The 17,414-nt window shown below is 42.7% G+C and overlaps 1 long non-coding RNA gene across 1 annotated transcript in view; it reads left to right on the plus strand.

Annotated features, from left to right (window-relative positions):
* LOC130592750 (uncharacterized) overlaps window positions 1-17,414 on the plus strand; it is a 122,976-nt gene that overhangs the window by 81,545 nt on the left and 24,017 nt on the right. The gene's annotated exons all lie outside the window — the stretch shown is intronic.

The raw sequence follows: 17,414 nt of genomic DNA on the forward strand, positions 1-17,414 counted from the left end.
GCACAGTTCAGCAGGGTTTAGCCCAATTCAGACCAGTCCAGCACAGCTTAGCCCTGTTGAGCCCAGTTTAGCCCTCTTCAGCTCAGTTTAGCCTAGTTCTGCCCAGTTTAGCCCAGTTCAGCCTACTTTAGCCCAATTCAACCCAGTTTAGCCCTGTCCAGACCAGTTTAGCCCAGTTCAGACCAGCCCAGCCCTGTTTAGCCCAATTCAGATCTGTCCAGACCAATTTAACACAGTTCAGCAGGGTTTAGCCCAATTCAGCCCAGTCCAGCACACCTTAGCCCTCTTGAGCCCAGTTTAGCCCACTTCAGCCCAGTTTAGGCCAGTTCAGCCTACTTTAGCCCAATTCACATCTGTCCAGACCAGTTTAGCACAGTGAAGCCCAGTTTAGCCCAACACAGCCCAGCCCAGTACAGCTCAGCTCACTTTAACCCTTCCCAGTCCAACATACCACAGTTTAAGCCAGCTCAGTCCAGCTCATTTTAGCCCAGTCCATCTTATCCCAGCCCACTTTAACCCGGTTCAGCCCAGTTTACAGCCCAGCCCACTCCAGCTCAGCCCAGACAAATTGAGTCCAATTAGGCACAGTTTAGCATAGTTCAGCCCGCTTTAGCTCAGCCCAGCCAAGACTTGAGCAGCCAATTCAAGCCCAGTTCAGCCCAGCCCAGCAAAATTTAGTCCAACTCAACCCAGTCCAGCCCCATTTAGACAAGTTCAGATCTGTCCAGCCCAATTAGGCCCAGTTCAGCTACTCCAGCCCAGTTTGGCCCAATTCAGCCCATTCCAGCCCAGTTTGGCCCACTCCAGCCCAGTTTAGCTCTTCCCAGACCAACCCAGCTCATTTTAGCCCAGCCCTGTCTATCTTAGCCCAGCCAACTTTAGCCAATTCAGCACAGTTTAGCCTAGTTCAGCCCTGTTTAGACCAGTTTAACCTAGTTTAAACCAGTTCAGCCCAGTCCAGCCCAGTTTAGCCCACCCAAGCAAAGCCCAGCTCAGTTTAACCCAGTCCAGCGCAGCTTAGCCCTGTTCAGACCAGTCCAAACCAGTTTAGCCTGGTTTAGCCAAGTTCAGCCTAGCCCAGCCCAGCCCTGTTTAGCTCAGTTAAGCCTAGTTTGGCCCAATTCAGACCAGTTCAGCCCAGTCCAGCACATTTTAGCCCAGTTCAGACCTGTCCAGCCCAGTTTAGCCCAGTCCAGCCCGACTAAGCCCAGCCAAGAACAGTTCAGCCCAGCCCAGCTCAGTTTAGCTCAGCTCAGCCCAGTCCAGCCCAGCTCAGTTTAGCCCACTTAAGGACAGTCCGTTTAGCCCAGTCCAGCCCAGTTTAGCGCAGTTCAGCTCATTTTAGACTTGTCCAGCCAGGCTCAGACAGGTCCAGCCCAGTTCAGACCAATGTAGCCAGGGCCAGCCCAGTTTAGCCTAGGCCATCCCACTTCAGTCCAGCCCAGTTTAGTCCAGTATAATGACAAGGAGATGGCAGATGTCATAGGTAGAGTGCAGAGGAAAGGACTAATGAGTTTGCCTATTTCTGCCTGCTTGTATTCATAGAAAACTGTTCCTTATGGTATATCCTTCACTGTTTTATTTTGCCTTGCTGTAAGTTCCCCTAGAAAGCTCAAATAAGCAGGACCTCATGAAGCTCGTGCTGTTACAAATGGTTGGAGAGAAATTAGCTTAGGAACTGTTAATTCGTTTCAGGATGAAATTAAGTGAAGCCCTAGATGCTAATGGAAATGCAGTTTGTATTAGCTGTAGCATTGTAGTGGTCTCCGGGTACAGTATATAGATTAGAAACAGAAGCACTCCCAAAGGGGAAAACATGTCTATGCTATCTGTAAAGGAAGAGTAAGGAAACATTTGCATCAGGGAAATTAATGAGTTCACATTGTATCACTGGATTCACAGTGTTCCATGGTACCGCTTGGAACTGAATAGCAAATACGCTGTTCCCTAGAAGTGGAATTTGTTGCCACCTGAAATAAATTCTCACTATCTACAGGAGGCCGATGGCACACAGCTGAGACATTAATCACACATGGATTCTCCAGCCAAATCTCTATCACATCTTTTGAAATTGGGCCAAGCTCTATAGGACCCTTTCAAACTAACCTCTGTGTTGCTGTTTAATAAGGATATGTGTGGAGAGCGTTCTAAATTGGATGATGTGATAGCTCTTCAAGTTTTGCGATTTTAACCCCTTTAAAGAGTGTAGAAACTAGCATGCGAGAGGCATTTGGTGACACATAGGGATTCCGAGAGCACTTGAGAGGCTTGAAAATAATTTAATTATCCTTGTATCACAGTGATTTTCCTCCTGAGCTCCTGGGAACTGTATAGTTGCCATCTGTGTTCATCCTAGAATACTGGAGGCCCCCAGCTAGGAAATCCTTGGTTTATGGTGAGATTTCTGTTTTATCACGTGTATCGTTGTCATAGATTGAAGATCTAATGGATGCCTTTTTAGCTTTCACCAATACTTAGTACCAAGGAACATTTACCATCTTTGATGAGGAGGGGGCAAGTATAAATGCTAGGTTACAGTCATTATCTGACTGGGAGAAAAATAATTAATGCCATAGTCTGTACTGAGGGAGCTTTGGATCAAACAAAAACTGGTTGGCTTTAATGAAGAAGCTGAAACAAGAGAAGGATGCTTAGCAAAAAGGTGAATCAAGGTGCTGTTGGATATCTCATTAGTGACAAACAGTCAGACAATAAAACGGAAATAACAGTCCACTAATAACTTGCTTAAGTTACTTAGGTGAGAGAGAAGATTATCTCCAATGTATTTCTTTATGAAAGGACAGATCAAGCAATATCCTCATTGCAACACAGTCTGTTTGGTTCATAATATGCTTTTCTGATTCCAGATCAGGCTTTTCAGCAGACAAAAGCAATAAGCACCCTGCTGCTCCTGTGTTACCACTTCTCACAAGAAACAGCGTATTAATAAGGACACTCAGCCTCATAAGAGCCATAATGAGGAAGGAACTATGGCTGCTTCATGTAAAGTAAACCAAATTAGAAGTGGTTTATCCCAGTGCTGGTGGCAATCCCAGCAATAACAAGTAAAAAACAGGATAACCAGACTGAGCCATGGTTTCCAAGGAGTTGCCTGCAGTCAGATTTGCTGTATGGGGTTGTACCTGGATAAATACCCTGAGTGACGTCTTCACACCCAGACCGCTCATGTCATTCTGTTCAAGCATAGGTTTTAGTTTATTTTTCTAAACCTTTAGAGCTTAGCAATTTCTTCTGGTTTGTTCGGTTTGCTTTGTTTTGAGCACCTTTCCCTTTCTTGTTCTTGTTGTCATTTTGAGGTACAAAGAATGGGTCATCTCCCTTCTGCTTTGTGACTTTCTACCTCAGGTGAGCAAAGAAGATATGGAATGCCAGTTTCTAAATAGAAGGGTTTTGATGGAGGTTTATGGGATTGGTCTTTTTTTTTTTCAACATCCTTTTGTATCTGTTGCAGTTTCCTAGAAGCAAACCTGTTCTTTACAACATTGTCACAAACAAACCTTGTCATTTCCCTGTTCACCTATTGATTCCAGTCATTCCTTGGATACATCTTTAGCCATTGGTTAAAGCACTGAAGTCTATAGCAAGGTTGGGCAATAAAGCAGACTGCAGGCAAATAGCATTATAAAGGATTGCAAATGAACTCTGATGCTGGTCTCGCAGATCAAGAAATAGGATGCAGCTACAGCTGTTATCTCTGTTTTATCTTTCCATATGGCAAGAAAACTTGGTAGATCTGAAAGCAGTTAATGAAAGCAGTATAAAACTAAATCTACTGTAGCTTGTGGTCAGCCAAATATGCAGTAATATGCTTATTAAATATATAACAATATGTTTAACAGTAACTACTTGGAATTGGCCAAGAAGCACACTACTCTGGGAGGACTTGAGGTTCATATGTCGAAAAGGAACAAGACCTAAATGTTACATTACAGGGAAAATGTAATGTGGAAGGAGAAGCAGCAGGGCTTCAACTATGATTTTTAGCTATGATTTTTTGTTTTATGTAGCAATTAGACCGAGAGTCAGAAAATATCCCTGTAGTCACTGACATGAACATTTACCATCTGGAGTTTTGGTGCTCCTACCTGTAACATCTGAGAAACACCTGGAAATTCACAAGGGAGAAGTGTTATATTTAACATCTAGATTACGCTGTTCAGAAAGGCCCTGCCTATGGGCAGTGTGTGGTTCTTCACTCGTTGGCCCAGATCCTTCTGAGATTAAAGATTAAACTAGAGCCATCAGCTCAGATTTTAGTCCCTCAAAGTTGTAAGGACTAGGAAGCTTTATATTTGAACGTGCAACTGTGTTTAGAGCTGGAGGGAACCTAAAGGACAAAGAAATCCTTTGTATTAGCAAGTAATGGAGATGTCCTATGGCTGTGATTTTGCTCTGCTGTTTAAGTTACACAGGGTGCACCGAGTACTATCTGCTCTCCTAGGAAATAGCTGTCAAACTGATTAGAAGGTATTCTACAACGTGTATGATGAAAAGATTTGCCAAACTTCTCTCTGCCTTTCACCCTCATTGACAACTTTCAGGTTTTAGAACAGGAAAGACATTTTGAAGTGTTGGTACTTGTCTCTGCCAAAACCTTGCAGCGCTGAGCAGGAGTAGCATCACAGAGCTCTTCCCTTGCCCTCTCTGTTGTACTTTCCGGCTCTTGAGGCCCAAGGGCAGAGGCTGACCAGCTGCTTCTGTAAACTGTCCCTGTTAAGGGGGTCCACCACCATGCTGCAAATGTGAGGGAAATTGAGATGCAGGACCCGGGAGGTGTCTGCATCAGGGTCCTGAGTTACACCTTGCTCTAGTCCTGGGCCAGCCACGCTGCACAGCTGATGACTGCCAGTGGCTGAAAGACACTGGAAGGGTTTATCACAGGCATCTCTTCCACACCCTTGCCACACCGGGAAAATGTAGGAAATGTAGGAGGGAAGTGCTTCTGAGTCCCACTGGTGTGCTGCAGCAAGGCAAGGTAGTTCATTTATTCACAGAGCCTGAAAGAAAAGCAAGTGATTCTGGCTGGTGTTGACCAGAATCCACTATGGAGAAAACTCCATGGGAAGTTTCTCAAGGGCGGTGAGAAGAAGATTTGGGATGAGCTTATTGTTTTGCTGCTGTTGCTGCAATGATCAGAAACCCCTTAGTCTCTGGGTGTGCTCTGGGGATTCAGCAGTCTGTTTATGCAGCTGAATTGAGCTGGTGAAGCTCTGCTGATTTCAGGGAAATAGATGAAGATGCGACAGTTTGCCTTGGTGGATGAGATGGCTTGGGGTACCACCTCCAGTGCTGAGTGGGAACTCAGTCTGCTGACAAAGAGCTGTCAGCAGGTCGTAGTGGTTGTAGGATTCATTGCATAATGTCCCTTAAAGAGATAGTAAGGGGAAAGGGAGACACCAAAAAGTAGCGGCTGTTGGCAGAAGACCAGAAGCAGTCGTTTCACTGCCATATGCATTAAAAGAAAAGGAGGGAAAAAACATCTGTGGCAGCTAAATTGGTATAATAAAGTCAGCAGATGAAAGCAAAAAGATCAGAAGAAAAGAAACACAAAATGCAGAAAAATGAAACTGGAGACGTTTAAACGTGCGTTTTATTTCCGTAAGTTTGCAGTGGGATAGGATGCAGAGGAAAATGTTTTATTAGAAAAATATGAAGGCTTGAGACTGCTTCCTCCTCATGTGAGGAAATCACTCTCAGAAGGAAGCCGGGGTTGGAGCACAAACCTGCTCTGCCAGCCGTGAGGGAAAGATCCTGTCGCAAGTGAGACCAGGTCATGGTTGGTGCTGGAAGGTCTCCAAGGAGGTGCTGTGATTTCCAGCAGTTCTGTTTCTTTTGCCTTTAGCGTGAGACTTCTTTAAAATGAGCTTCTGACTGCTTTTCACAAGTGACTTCATGGCACATTTCACAAACGTCTTGATCCCCCTGTGCTGGCAAAACTCCAGCTCGGGTAATTGCATCTGCACTGGGTAATGACATCTGCATAAACTCAGTCAGAGATAGCATCCAGAGCACAGGAAGAATCCTGCACACAAGCTGCTGACCTCAGCTTTGAAAAGAGACCCTGAAGTTTGTGCATTGTTGAATGGTATTGTGATTTTTAACCCCAGGGTGGTAAAGGCAGTGTGGCTGTTGCTGCCTGCTTACAGTGTGCTAATCACTTGAAGTTTGCAGAGTACTTTTACATCCTCCAGGGTAAACAGAGTCGCATAAATGTGTGCTGCTTCACAATGAATAAAGTAGGGTGCATATATTAGGGAAAGCAAAGCAAAGAGAAGTAGGAAAGATTAAAGCTATAGAAAAGAGAGAGACTGAAACAGAAATGGTAAGGAAGGAAAATTCATTTCTCACGTTCAGTGTCACATCCAAGCCACTACAAATAGAATCATAGAATAGTTAGGGTTGGAAAGGACCTTAAGATCATCCAGTTCCAGCCCCCTCACACTAGACCATGTAGCCCAAGGCTCTGTCCAACCTGGCCTTGAACACCGCCAGGGATGGAGCATTCACAGCCTTCCCTGGGCAACCCATTCCAGTGCCTCACCACCCTCACAGTAAAGAACTTCCTCCTTATATCCAATCTAAACTTCCCCTGTTTAAGTTTGAACCCGTTACCCCTTGTCCTGTCACTACAGTCCCTAATGAAGAGTCCCTCCCCAGCATCCCTGTAGCCCCCCTTCAGATACTGGAATAGTCTGTAATATTATTATTACAAGAAAATCTTAAAAAAGATGACTGAAGACTCACATAAAATTTAGTTTTCCTATTTTATTTTAAGGCTATAAATACGCTGTTATACCCTGCATCTAAAATACAGAAGCAGAACTTTGCTTGCTATTATTCAAATGCAAGTAATGCTTGATGGCTGTTGTGAAATTCCAGTCTGTATCCTTGTATAGGTGCCATTTGAATGCACAGGACCTCACCGAAGTTCAGTCCAGCTGCCACTGAGATTTTCTCGAAGTATGTGTAAATATACCAGGCTTGTGAACATGTTTATTCATACTGTGGTGAAGGAGATGTGCTGACTTATGAAACACTGGGACTTTGCTTATAAATAGCTAAGTGTATATTCACAACTGACAGCATCAATAGAAAAGACACCTTTTGGCCAGGAGAACTGGTACTGCTCTGATCGCTGTCAATTTGCTTGGTGGATCGCTGACATGCTGTTGTACAATTGTGTTAGCAAAAGGAGCTTAGGAAACGCAGAAGCAATGAATTCTGAAAGAAATTTGTTTTCTGAAAAAGGCATTTATTATCTAAAACACATTTTGGGGATGACTGCTGAAGAACAGGACTGTGGAAAGAGCATAACTTGGTAAAACACATTTTTGATGCATGATTATTTGCCAGTTATTGCAATGTCAGAACCAGGCATCTCCTCTTGTAGTGAAATACATAACAAAAGCCCCTGAATATAAATAGACTATTTGCACTTTATTCATTTAAGTGTAGCCTACTTGGGTGCATCCAGTTCCAGAAAATGGAATCAGCCACCCAGAGCAGTCCCATGTTTTCTGTAAGGTGGCTTTAGCCACTAATCTACTGTTTAAAAGAAAGAAGGGGCAGAACAATTTGTATTTCTCTCCTTTTATTGGTGTGTTTTAAAATAGAAGTGGTGGCTATGGTTTTCTTCTCCGTTACTACAATGAGCCACATTCAGAGCAGCCCTAACCTCCTAAAAATGGATGGGTAAAAATCTGCTTTGCGGGTCCTGTTGTGCCACAGTGGCCAGAAGAAGCTTCTGAGTACGTTAGCATTGCCAACCAAGACTGAGAAAGTATTGGAGATGTGTGGAAGGTGACTTTCAGATGCCCCAAGAGGCAGCCAGGCAGGATTGCATGTACCTGGGAACGTCAGGTACCTAGATCCTTTTGAAGGTTTAGAATCTGGGATTTTTTTTGATGTCGGACTAATCAGCCAGCAGTCCGTGCTATTGCTCATAAATAGCAGAGGTATAGAAAGGGTCCTAATGCAATAGATTGAGCAGTGCTTAATTAAGATCAAGCCTTTGATTTACTATGCATAGTCATATGCAAACGCATTCTGCTTGATTGTAAATAATTTAAGGCTGCAGTCTCTCTTCTATAGAGAATGGTAAGTAGGCAGTCTCAAAGATCATTCACGGCTTAATGGGGCTCAGTCACCTTCTGGAGGTGCCTGTGGCCTTGGGCAATAGGTGATTATATACTTGGAGCACTTCAGTTAGGTGAGGCTTTTAAGCCATAGTTTTAAAGCCAGAATGAATTCAGCCACTGGACCTCCAGTGCAGTGTAAGCCACAGAATTTCACCCAGCATCATCGCTTGTGTGCCAAGCCTTCCATCGACCTGGAGCATCTCTCTTGAAGAGATCAGCTGGAGAAACTGCCTGTTTAAAAGCAGGATGTTCATTTTTATTATTATGGTTCCAGCATATTTCCTAAAGAAGTTGTTGAAATGCCAGATGCCACTTTGGTGAACTCCAGATGGTGGAACTTGAATTTGTACTGAGATGTGATTTACTAGAAATGCTCCTTTACAGGAAAAGTAGGTCTCGGGCTTCTTCTTTTTTTGCAGTATTTTGGTTTGCTCTTCAGACCAGGCACATAAAGTTTCTTCACTGTATGGATTTATGATAGGAATCATTAGTGTATGAAAGTACCACAGCACTAAATATTGCTTGCAATGCAGGATGCTGAGAAGTACAATTCTTTATTAGAAGGGTTACCCAAGAACCCAGAAGATCAGACTATCTCTTTTTTTCAGGCTGAAAGCCTACTTTTGTTTAGTGTTCACAGTATGCCTTCAAATACCTCCCTCCACTTCTCAACCTCAGGATGCTGTTTTGTATGGTAACAGCATGCATAGTTTTAAATATTTGCATAAAGACCAGGTTAGCTGGTCTGTTTTGTTTTGTGCTGCCTGTAGCTTCCCAGCTGGGGTTCCTGCAGTGATGAGAGAGCATAAAATCAAAGATAGCTCTCTTCATCTTCCCCTTTTCCAGCCCACTCACAGGAGCAAAGCAGTGGGCAGCAGCCAGAACATGATACACTGCTATCCCCATCCGTCCTGTATTCTCTGTGATCACATCTATCATCTTTATTCAAGGAGACTGAGCTGCTGGAAGGAATGCAAAAGATTTGACTGCATATTTGTGTTCTGGAAGCCTTTTATGCTCGCTCTTTCAGCTGGAAGAGCACCTGATAATATGTCCAATTTCCTATATGGAATAACATGACACTGCAGTGTCATATAGTAAGAGTGGAAGAGTGCAGAGATCCGATGTGATTCCCTGATTATGCCTGCATAAACCCTATTTGTTTAACCAAAATTTTTCTTTTTTTTTCTTTTTTTAACTTGTGACTCTATGTGTTCATAGTTCAGAAGGCACAAGAGATTTAGTGGTGTGAATTTTAACTATTATAACCTGTGAAAATAGCTAGAAATAATTTGGGGCTTGGGAAAATAACTCACACCGAAGAAATCGTACTCTTCATCTTGAAATAGCATGGATATGCAAAGCTGTATGAAAAGCATAGATATTACAGCATGTATAACTTTGAGTGCCCTGGAGTTACTCCCACCTGAATTCCAGTGCTCATACTCTTGCTTTCACAGGCTGCATCTGCTGTGTAGTGCTGCTTTTAATGTGATTCAGATTTCATGTCTATTAAGCAGGGACATGTGGGCTGATATGAAGCCCAGGTGCCTAAATACCTGCTGGTTTTCAGGTTGGTCCTGAGCTCTGTGTTGCTACAGTTGCCCAGGATATCAGCAATAACAGCTTTAATGCAGGATTAGATAAGGCTACAGAACAGTTCACTATCAGAAGTAGCTGTAGTACCAGCTGTGTATGTCTGACATAGATTTATGGGGGAACTAGGAGGGCATCACATGAGAGGCTTGCTGTCCTGCTAGCCTCATTCCCCCTCCAGGCACACTGAAGCTGTGTCCACACCTGATGGCATACCTCTGAAACCAGCTAGGCTGCAGATATAGGCGAGGTCAATGCTTCAGATGGGTTAAAAGCAATTGATCTCTCCAGTTCTACCTCTCTTCATTTCTCTCAGGTAAATAATAAGTCCTGTTACAGGGAGAAATTCAGCGTATTGATTTGGTCTTACCCAATTTGTGTTTTCCCTCACCCTCAGTTATAGGGGTCAATGGGCAGAACATCTGTTGAAAGAAGCAGCAGCACAGCACAGAGTGGTCAGGTCAGATGGTCCCTATTTGAAGTGAACTCTGAGCCTCTGCCTCTCTACCAGCAAAATCGTATGACGACTTTCATCCTCAAATATCTCATTGCTGAGTGCCTTGTAAAGCTTGACCTGCCTCTCTAAGAATGACTTCATGCTGTGCTGAAACACAGCTCCGCTGGGACTGCACAGTGCTGCCTATTAAGGGGCACACTGTAACATGAATGAAGCTGAAATTATTACCGGGTTGTCTGCTGTGTTCCAGGAGGCATTTGGGTCAAGGTTTTGGGGCTGAATCTCCATTCAAGCCAAAGGGTTGACGGGATAATTAAGGACAAGAAGTATCCATGAGGTCAGTTTTACACCTCATCTGAAGAGTGCCGTCAGTCCCACCCTTTCTCAGGGTATGATGAAGTCCTCAGTTCAGTACTCACTAATAATTGCTGATCACATAATTCTGCCAGGACCTGCAACTTCTTAAGTTTTCCTTGGAAGTTATTCTAACGCTGGCCCTGCTCTGGTTACCCTTTGAACATTGAGAAAATCTCAGTTTTCAGTAACAGTGTGTAAAAGCACACTGTCTTTGTGTGTGTATCTTCTGCTGCTACATCAGTAACCCGCCATTCATCATCTAATCAGATCCTTGCTGAACTATATGGCATCTGGGATTAAATGAATGATGGATAAATTCAGAATGCAATTTTAGCTAGCCTACTTTTTGTTCATATTTCCTTCTTAGTAGAGTTTGAGTCTTTTTGACCTTGTGAAAAATGGCTGCATTTGAAATAAAAATGTGGTTTATTTCTAGATAATGGACTATGCCAACTTCCATTTCTTTTGGAATTCAATAGAGACTGTTTGGTGTATCAGGACATTTTTTACATCCTTATTTACTTATTCTTCCGTTCAGACTATACTCCTTTATATAGCTAAAACTCCAGTCTTTACTCATATCTTCTGGCTCCAACAATTCTTTTGTTGATTTCCATTGTTTTCTGTGTGGCAGGAACTCTTGCTATCAAGCATTACATTTAGTTTTCCACTCATGTAGCTATGAGCTAACAAATTACACCAATTTCTTGAGGCCTTCTGAGCTAAGCGAATTTGGCTCAATCTTTCTTAGCTATCAGACCTTCCATTATTGTTAGGCAATGCTTCAGTGATATTTATTTGTCATTCTGGTAATGCGAGTTCTTTTGCTTTGATGCTACGACTTTGAAACCTGGATGTCTGACAGCATAGTACTTCCTTCAGAAAGAGTGATTAAAATGTGCTAATGCAGTGACCCTTGGTCACTTGCGACCCCTGAAGACATCTCCTATGGATATCTGGGTTTGTTGTATGTCAGCTTTCAGGAAAGCCAAAAAGGGTTGTATTTATTCACAGCATTGTGCAAGGGGCAGTGTGGGACTTCACACAAGGCAACAGCCATCCCTTCTGAAGCTGCTTGGGAGCAACGTGATCTCCATGGCCCTTGGGAACGATGCAGGCTGCTCTTTCCTTATGATGTGGCCTCTGAGCTTTGGGCAGCAGCTTATCAGACATTTTCTGCAGCTTCTTTAATAATCTGATTTTCATGTTCACCTATATTGTGTTCACAGCCATAAACATTGCCTTTGCTAAGCAGCGTTTTGGCAGAAACAATCAGCATCAGATGGAGACTTGAAATGCTTGACAGAATTCCCTGGGGCAGAAACAGCAGATGTGGGGAGGCAGGAATCGCAGCAACCCTCATAAGAGTACTGGGCAAAGGCCTTTGGGAAGGCAGAAGCAGCATGGGCTAACTGGGGGAGCCTGAGATGGATATGGTTGCTCAGCAGAGGGGAACCCTCCTGTGAGCTTCATGCAGATTGTCATTAGCTTCAGTAACTCTTGGCTTTCCTGTTGGGTCCTGTCATCCCATTCTGTTCCCTCATTAAGTCCTCAACTGCTTCTGCTTTTCTCCAGCTCTTCCCATCGATGTTTTCATGTCTGTTTTTCCTCAGTATAGACTCTAACCACATTTCCCCTTTCCACCTCCAGTTCTCCCCACTGATGCTGTTTCTCCCACTTTCTTCTTGCATGGTTCCTGTTCTTCTCTCTCAATTCTTCACCGCAGTTTTTGCCCTGCTGATGTGAAGTAGTGACACTGTCCATGACACTGCTGCTGTCTCAACCCACAGAGCCCTTTGGTGCCTGGTTTGAACTTCAGTCCGAATACACACTCTTGGTGGAAGCCCAGTCAGATAAACAGTATATACAGAGTAGTTAAAAGCTGTCAGGCAGAAGAGAGGAGGAGTGATCATCTGCGTGTATGCCAACCACAAGGTGCATAAATGATTGTGATGTCTTCATCGGGCTTTAAACACAGGACTCCAGGTAGCTGTAGCTTCAGCCAGACTCTCTTCATTGGTAAAGGTGCACAGACAGCTCCATCACAGTTGTATCGCACAAAAGATGTAGAGATGACAGAACCTGGCATGCTGAAGCAATTCTTCCAACACAGAAGAGCAGGACAGGTGCTGTACCACCCCCCTTCTTCTTGAACACAGAGGAGAGAAACATCCTTATATGACTGAAGGTGCCAAGACACCCATGGGAACTTAAAGGACTGGTTAGAGTAATCCATAGACTGTTTGTACTTCGTGAAGGTGAGCCTCAGGCACAGGGTTTTGCAAGCATTAAAGGTGACTCACTGAAGAGGCTGCTAGTACAAGCTGTGCTATGGCAAAAGAGCTGAACCCAAGCCAAAAGATAAGGACATACGCTGTCTGATCAGTCAGTGTAACATATGGTGGTGAGAGAGTCTCCTGAAGAGGCTGTTCTCTGCCATTGCGTGGTGTTTTGCATTACAACATGTCTAAGTTGTGACTCCTGCAGTTTTCCCTCATCATACTTCTTGTATAGTGAGTTTCTGCCTATAAACAGCACCTTAGAAAAGATATGTTCAGCAGTGTGAGCTCTCCAGCTTTACTCAGATCTACCTACCTCATAGCAAAACATGCTCAACAAGCAAATTAGGAGGGTAACCTGCTGCCACACACGTTGGCCAGAAAGGTAGTGCCCCCTTCGACTGTCCTATGCCTGAAATGTTTTAGGTAGAACACTTGGTTATACTTCTGCACCATCATAGAAAAGAGTAGAAAGGAGCCCAAGGGTTTCTAATCCATCCTGTGGCCACAAAGAAAGATGAACTGTGTTTAATCAGTCATATGGGCTGGGGTTTTCTTTCCGCTTCTAGTCTAGAAGAGGGTAGAAATTATTGGCTTGGTAGTTGGAATTTTGAAGGCTATATGTTTGTTTTTTCTGATAAAGAGTGGTTGGTAGCGGTTGCTAGTGTAGGATGAGGTACTAGTTAATCATTTTACGCAGAGCAAGATTTTAAACAAAAGGGATTTTAAACATAAGGCAGCTTCACAATATAAAAACCTTGTCTAAAACGAAGGTAACTGCTTAAAATGTTGCAGTTGTGTTAAGTTCCCTGTGTCTGAGTGAATCTGATAATGCAAAATGCAGTCAGAAAATTTGCTCTTTTTAATGTCAGTCTTTAACCATTTTGATGTTTCCAAAGCAGTCATTGATAGCAACTATTCATCCCAGTACTTGTTTTGGCAGGGGTAAGGCTGAAAGAGCTAAACACACTTCCAAGAAATAGTAGCATTTGCAAAAGTTTGTGTGTGCTTTACTATGCATTAACAGAAAAAGTAGTCAATAAAACTTGTTTTGGCTTGAATCTTCAAGCCATCTGTAAGCTTTACCTGTGACCTTTGCGACTGGGCTCCAAGTTCAGCCTTACTGATGGACTCTGGTCTACCATCGTATGTCCAAAATTAAGACAAGAAAGTTTAGTTTTAAGGTTCCTTCTGCGTGTCTCTTAGTAGAGGTGAGAAGCGGTCTCAGTACATTGTAGATTGCTGGATGTTTGGATCTAGCAGAAGCGCTCCCAGGGACAGCACTTCTAATTCAATCTTGAAAGGAATGGAAGATCTCTTTGTTGCCAGAGGAATTACTGCAGTGACAAAACAGGGCTATAGATCAAATGGTTAGGTTGAACAATAAGTAAGATGATGTATTTTAAATGGCTCAATGGTATAATAGCGGGGAGGTACCAAGTGCTCTTTGGAAAGTGGTTTCAGATGTTTCCTACCCAGAACAATACAGATTTTGGAGACTTTGTTTAAAAGCAATCACAAGGCAAAAGGTCACCATGCAAGCTGACTAATTGGTTGCTGGCCAGATGGAAACCTGTACTTAGTTCATTTCAAGGACAAGTTGCTGCTGGCTAATGCATGGCAGATGGGGAACCAGGGGAGTTTATTTTCATGAGTCACACTGATGTGAGGCCTGTATAACTCTTTGTACTGGGGGTTAAGCTAGATCTTGTTTTTCTCATCTGAAGGATAGCCTGTGCGTGCCCCATGTTAAAACAAAGAAGATGTGTATGAATCAAAGTAGAGATCTCACTGAGAGATCCTGTTTCACTGTGAGCTCAGACTGCAGTATCGCATGCTAACTTAGTCAAAGTACTGTGTAGGTCTAACCCTTTTCATTCTCCTGTGTCCTCTTTAGGATGCTTTCTGGATTACGTGATATTTATCTTCATCCACCATTTTGTCACTGTCTCCATAATACAGTACATAAATGCAAACATCTTTCCAGAACAAATCTACAAGATGATATCCCTCTCTGATTCTTCCCAAAGACCCACTTCTACAAGGAAATTTTCTGGCAGGAATGAACCTCTCTAACCTAGATGATTATCACTTGTATGAAGTATTAATCAGAATAGCTTGTAGATAATTCAAATAATACTTTTAAAACAAAGATTATTGTGTCATCTGGTACTTCTATGAAGATCCACCCGTTCCCATCTTGAGCATGGTCTCTTTTGTTCACATTCAGTGTACATCCTTCACATTCAATGTACATCCTTCAGCTTAGTCTACATCTCTATTTGGTAAGATCTTTACAGTATCTCCCTTTATCTGTTTTTGACGTGGAAGTAGATTCTTTAGCTTCAGGCTAAACGTACAATCTAATCCTTGTCTTTCAGAGCTTTGTAAAGTTGCCTTTCAGTTCTGTTCAGGTTTCCAGCATGCTAGGAGCAAAGAAACATTCATGTTTGAAATATCAAAACTTATCCGTTAGTCTTGCCTAAAAAGCAGAAATCTAAGATTCACCAAGTAAAGAACAGCCAAGATTCCCTGTAAAGTTTTTGTAGGTTTTGTTGCCTTTATTTTGAATTACGTAGAGAAGCGATGGAGTTAAAGGCCAGCTTTACTCAAGTACAAGATTGTCCCACACGTGTGTGTCCAAAAAGCTCTCTCATAAGTTGCATTCAGATTTGGCAAGCCTTCACCGTGATATGAATCCTTATTTTGTTTTATTTTTGCTGCCTGTCTTTTCTTATATAATAGGTCCTCCAAAACTTTACCAAGCTAAAGAGAATGCTCAATGCTATGTGTACCCTGTGCAGATGACAGCTCTGGGCATACCATCATATGTTTGCATTGTAGAATATGACTTTCATAAGTAGTTTTCTCTAGTGGCTTAGGTTGTAAATATACTGATATGTAACTTGGTGTCAAGCTGGAGAGCTACCATGGGGAGGCAGCTGTCAGTATGGGTTGCTATGTATATAACATTTGGACTGTGCTTTCAGAATAGACATAGACCACATTGAAAGCCAGGTGAGGTTGTGACTTAACTGATTTCTGCAGTTATGAAAAAAGCTGCTTACTGTTCAGACTTGGATGTAATGCATGAAAGGAAAATAAATTTACAGTGGGAAGCATTAAATATTACTATTTTTCTGAAAATGTTGCTCTGAAAATTAAAATCTTACATTTGCAAAAAAAAAAAAAAAAAAGGAAACCCTAGAAAAAGCCCCAGTTGTTCTATATGTTTTTTTCCAAATAAAAATAAGTTTCTTTTTAATTTTAATGGAAATGTACATTTTTAAAAGTTACCCATTTTTAAAGAGATCCTCGACCATCCCTCTGAAATCATAGCAGTGGATTACATTTGCAATGAATTCTATCAGCAGTCAGGATCTCTGCTTGCAAGTGTAAACTCTCAAGCTCTAAAGCCTTTAATTACTCTAAAAGGCACAATATGCATAAATAAGGCATTTCATTCAGCAGCACCAGTTTGGTGGTTTTCTTATTTGCTTACTCACAAAGGTATTGAAAAATGTCCTTAAGAAGTCAAGAATAAATAACCTCCAAAGCCTAATACCAGCCTAGCCAGCCTGTAAATGCCAAGCTAAACCCAGGGGAAAACGAATCAGTTCTTAGGTAGTTAGAGGAAGAATGAGAACAAACATAATTAAACCAAAACCAGGAAGAGATAAAACTAGATAGGCAAGCTGAAACAAAGGAAACCGTTTTCCCTCTGATCATTTCTATACTTTCTTGATCCTTGCAGTTATAAATTGTCCTAAAAGTTGTGAGTTGAAGGGGTTTAAAACTGTACCAAATTAATTCTTTTTATGTTGTTACTTTGCTCCTGGGCTTTCAGGAGTAATACCTTGCAGAGTTTCTCTCCAAACTTGAGGTCAGAAGTTTGCTTTAAGGAGAAAGATGCATTAGAACTTACCCTGTAATCCCATGACTCCAGAGCTTGGTATTTAGGTATAATGCCAGATGCTGGCACTCTTGGAAATTCAAGAGCGTTAATGGCACTTATGCCCAGAACTGTCTCCCTGCTGGTGTTTGTGGCTTTGTACCTCTGATTCTGCAGCCAAAGGGAGGCCCAAGGAGGTTGCAGAGTGACCACAGCACACAGCCCCATTTCTTTGGAGCATGACATGGCAAAAGAAAGGCTTCGCAGTGGGCAGAGAAGTGTAGAGCAGACACCTCTGAAGCAACTGGTACCTGTGTGTGACCACAGGTCTCCCGTTGGCAGTGTCTGTGTTGGTGTGTTGGTGCTGAGCTTCGCACACGAGAATCTGACCATAGTTTGCAACATCAAACACAGCTAAAACCACTGTAACCTCTTCCTACACAGCACATCAACCCTTTGCTCATCTGTCTTCTTTGGCAATACCAGCCACATCGCTGGTCTCATGGGGAACTTTCCATGTTGGACTCTGCAGGAGGGTCAGTGGCCTCAGCTTGTCCTGTCTCAGAGCTTAGCAGGAAAAGGAAATTGGTGGACTGAACAGGAAAACAGATTTGTAGTATTTTAAAAGCCAGCTTTCATCGTGTGCGGGGCTCCTTTGGCTCCATATTGATTTG

The sequence above is a fragment of the Pezoporus wallicus genome, unplaced genomic scaffold (assembly GCF_028554395.1).
Source record: "Pezoporus wallicus isolate ANWC-B61680 ecotype Strahan unplaced genomic scaffold, APGP_CSIRO_Pwel_v1 contig_8721, whole genome shotgun sequence".
Lineage (NCBI taxonomy): Eukaryota > Metazoa > Chordata > Aves > Psittaciformes > Psittacidae > Pezoporus > Pezoporus wallicus.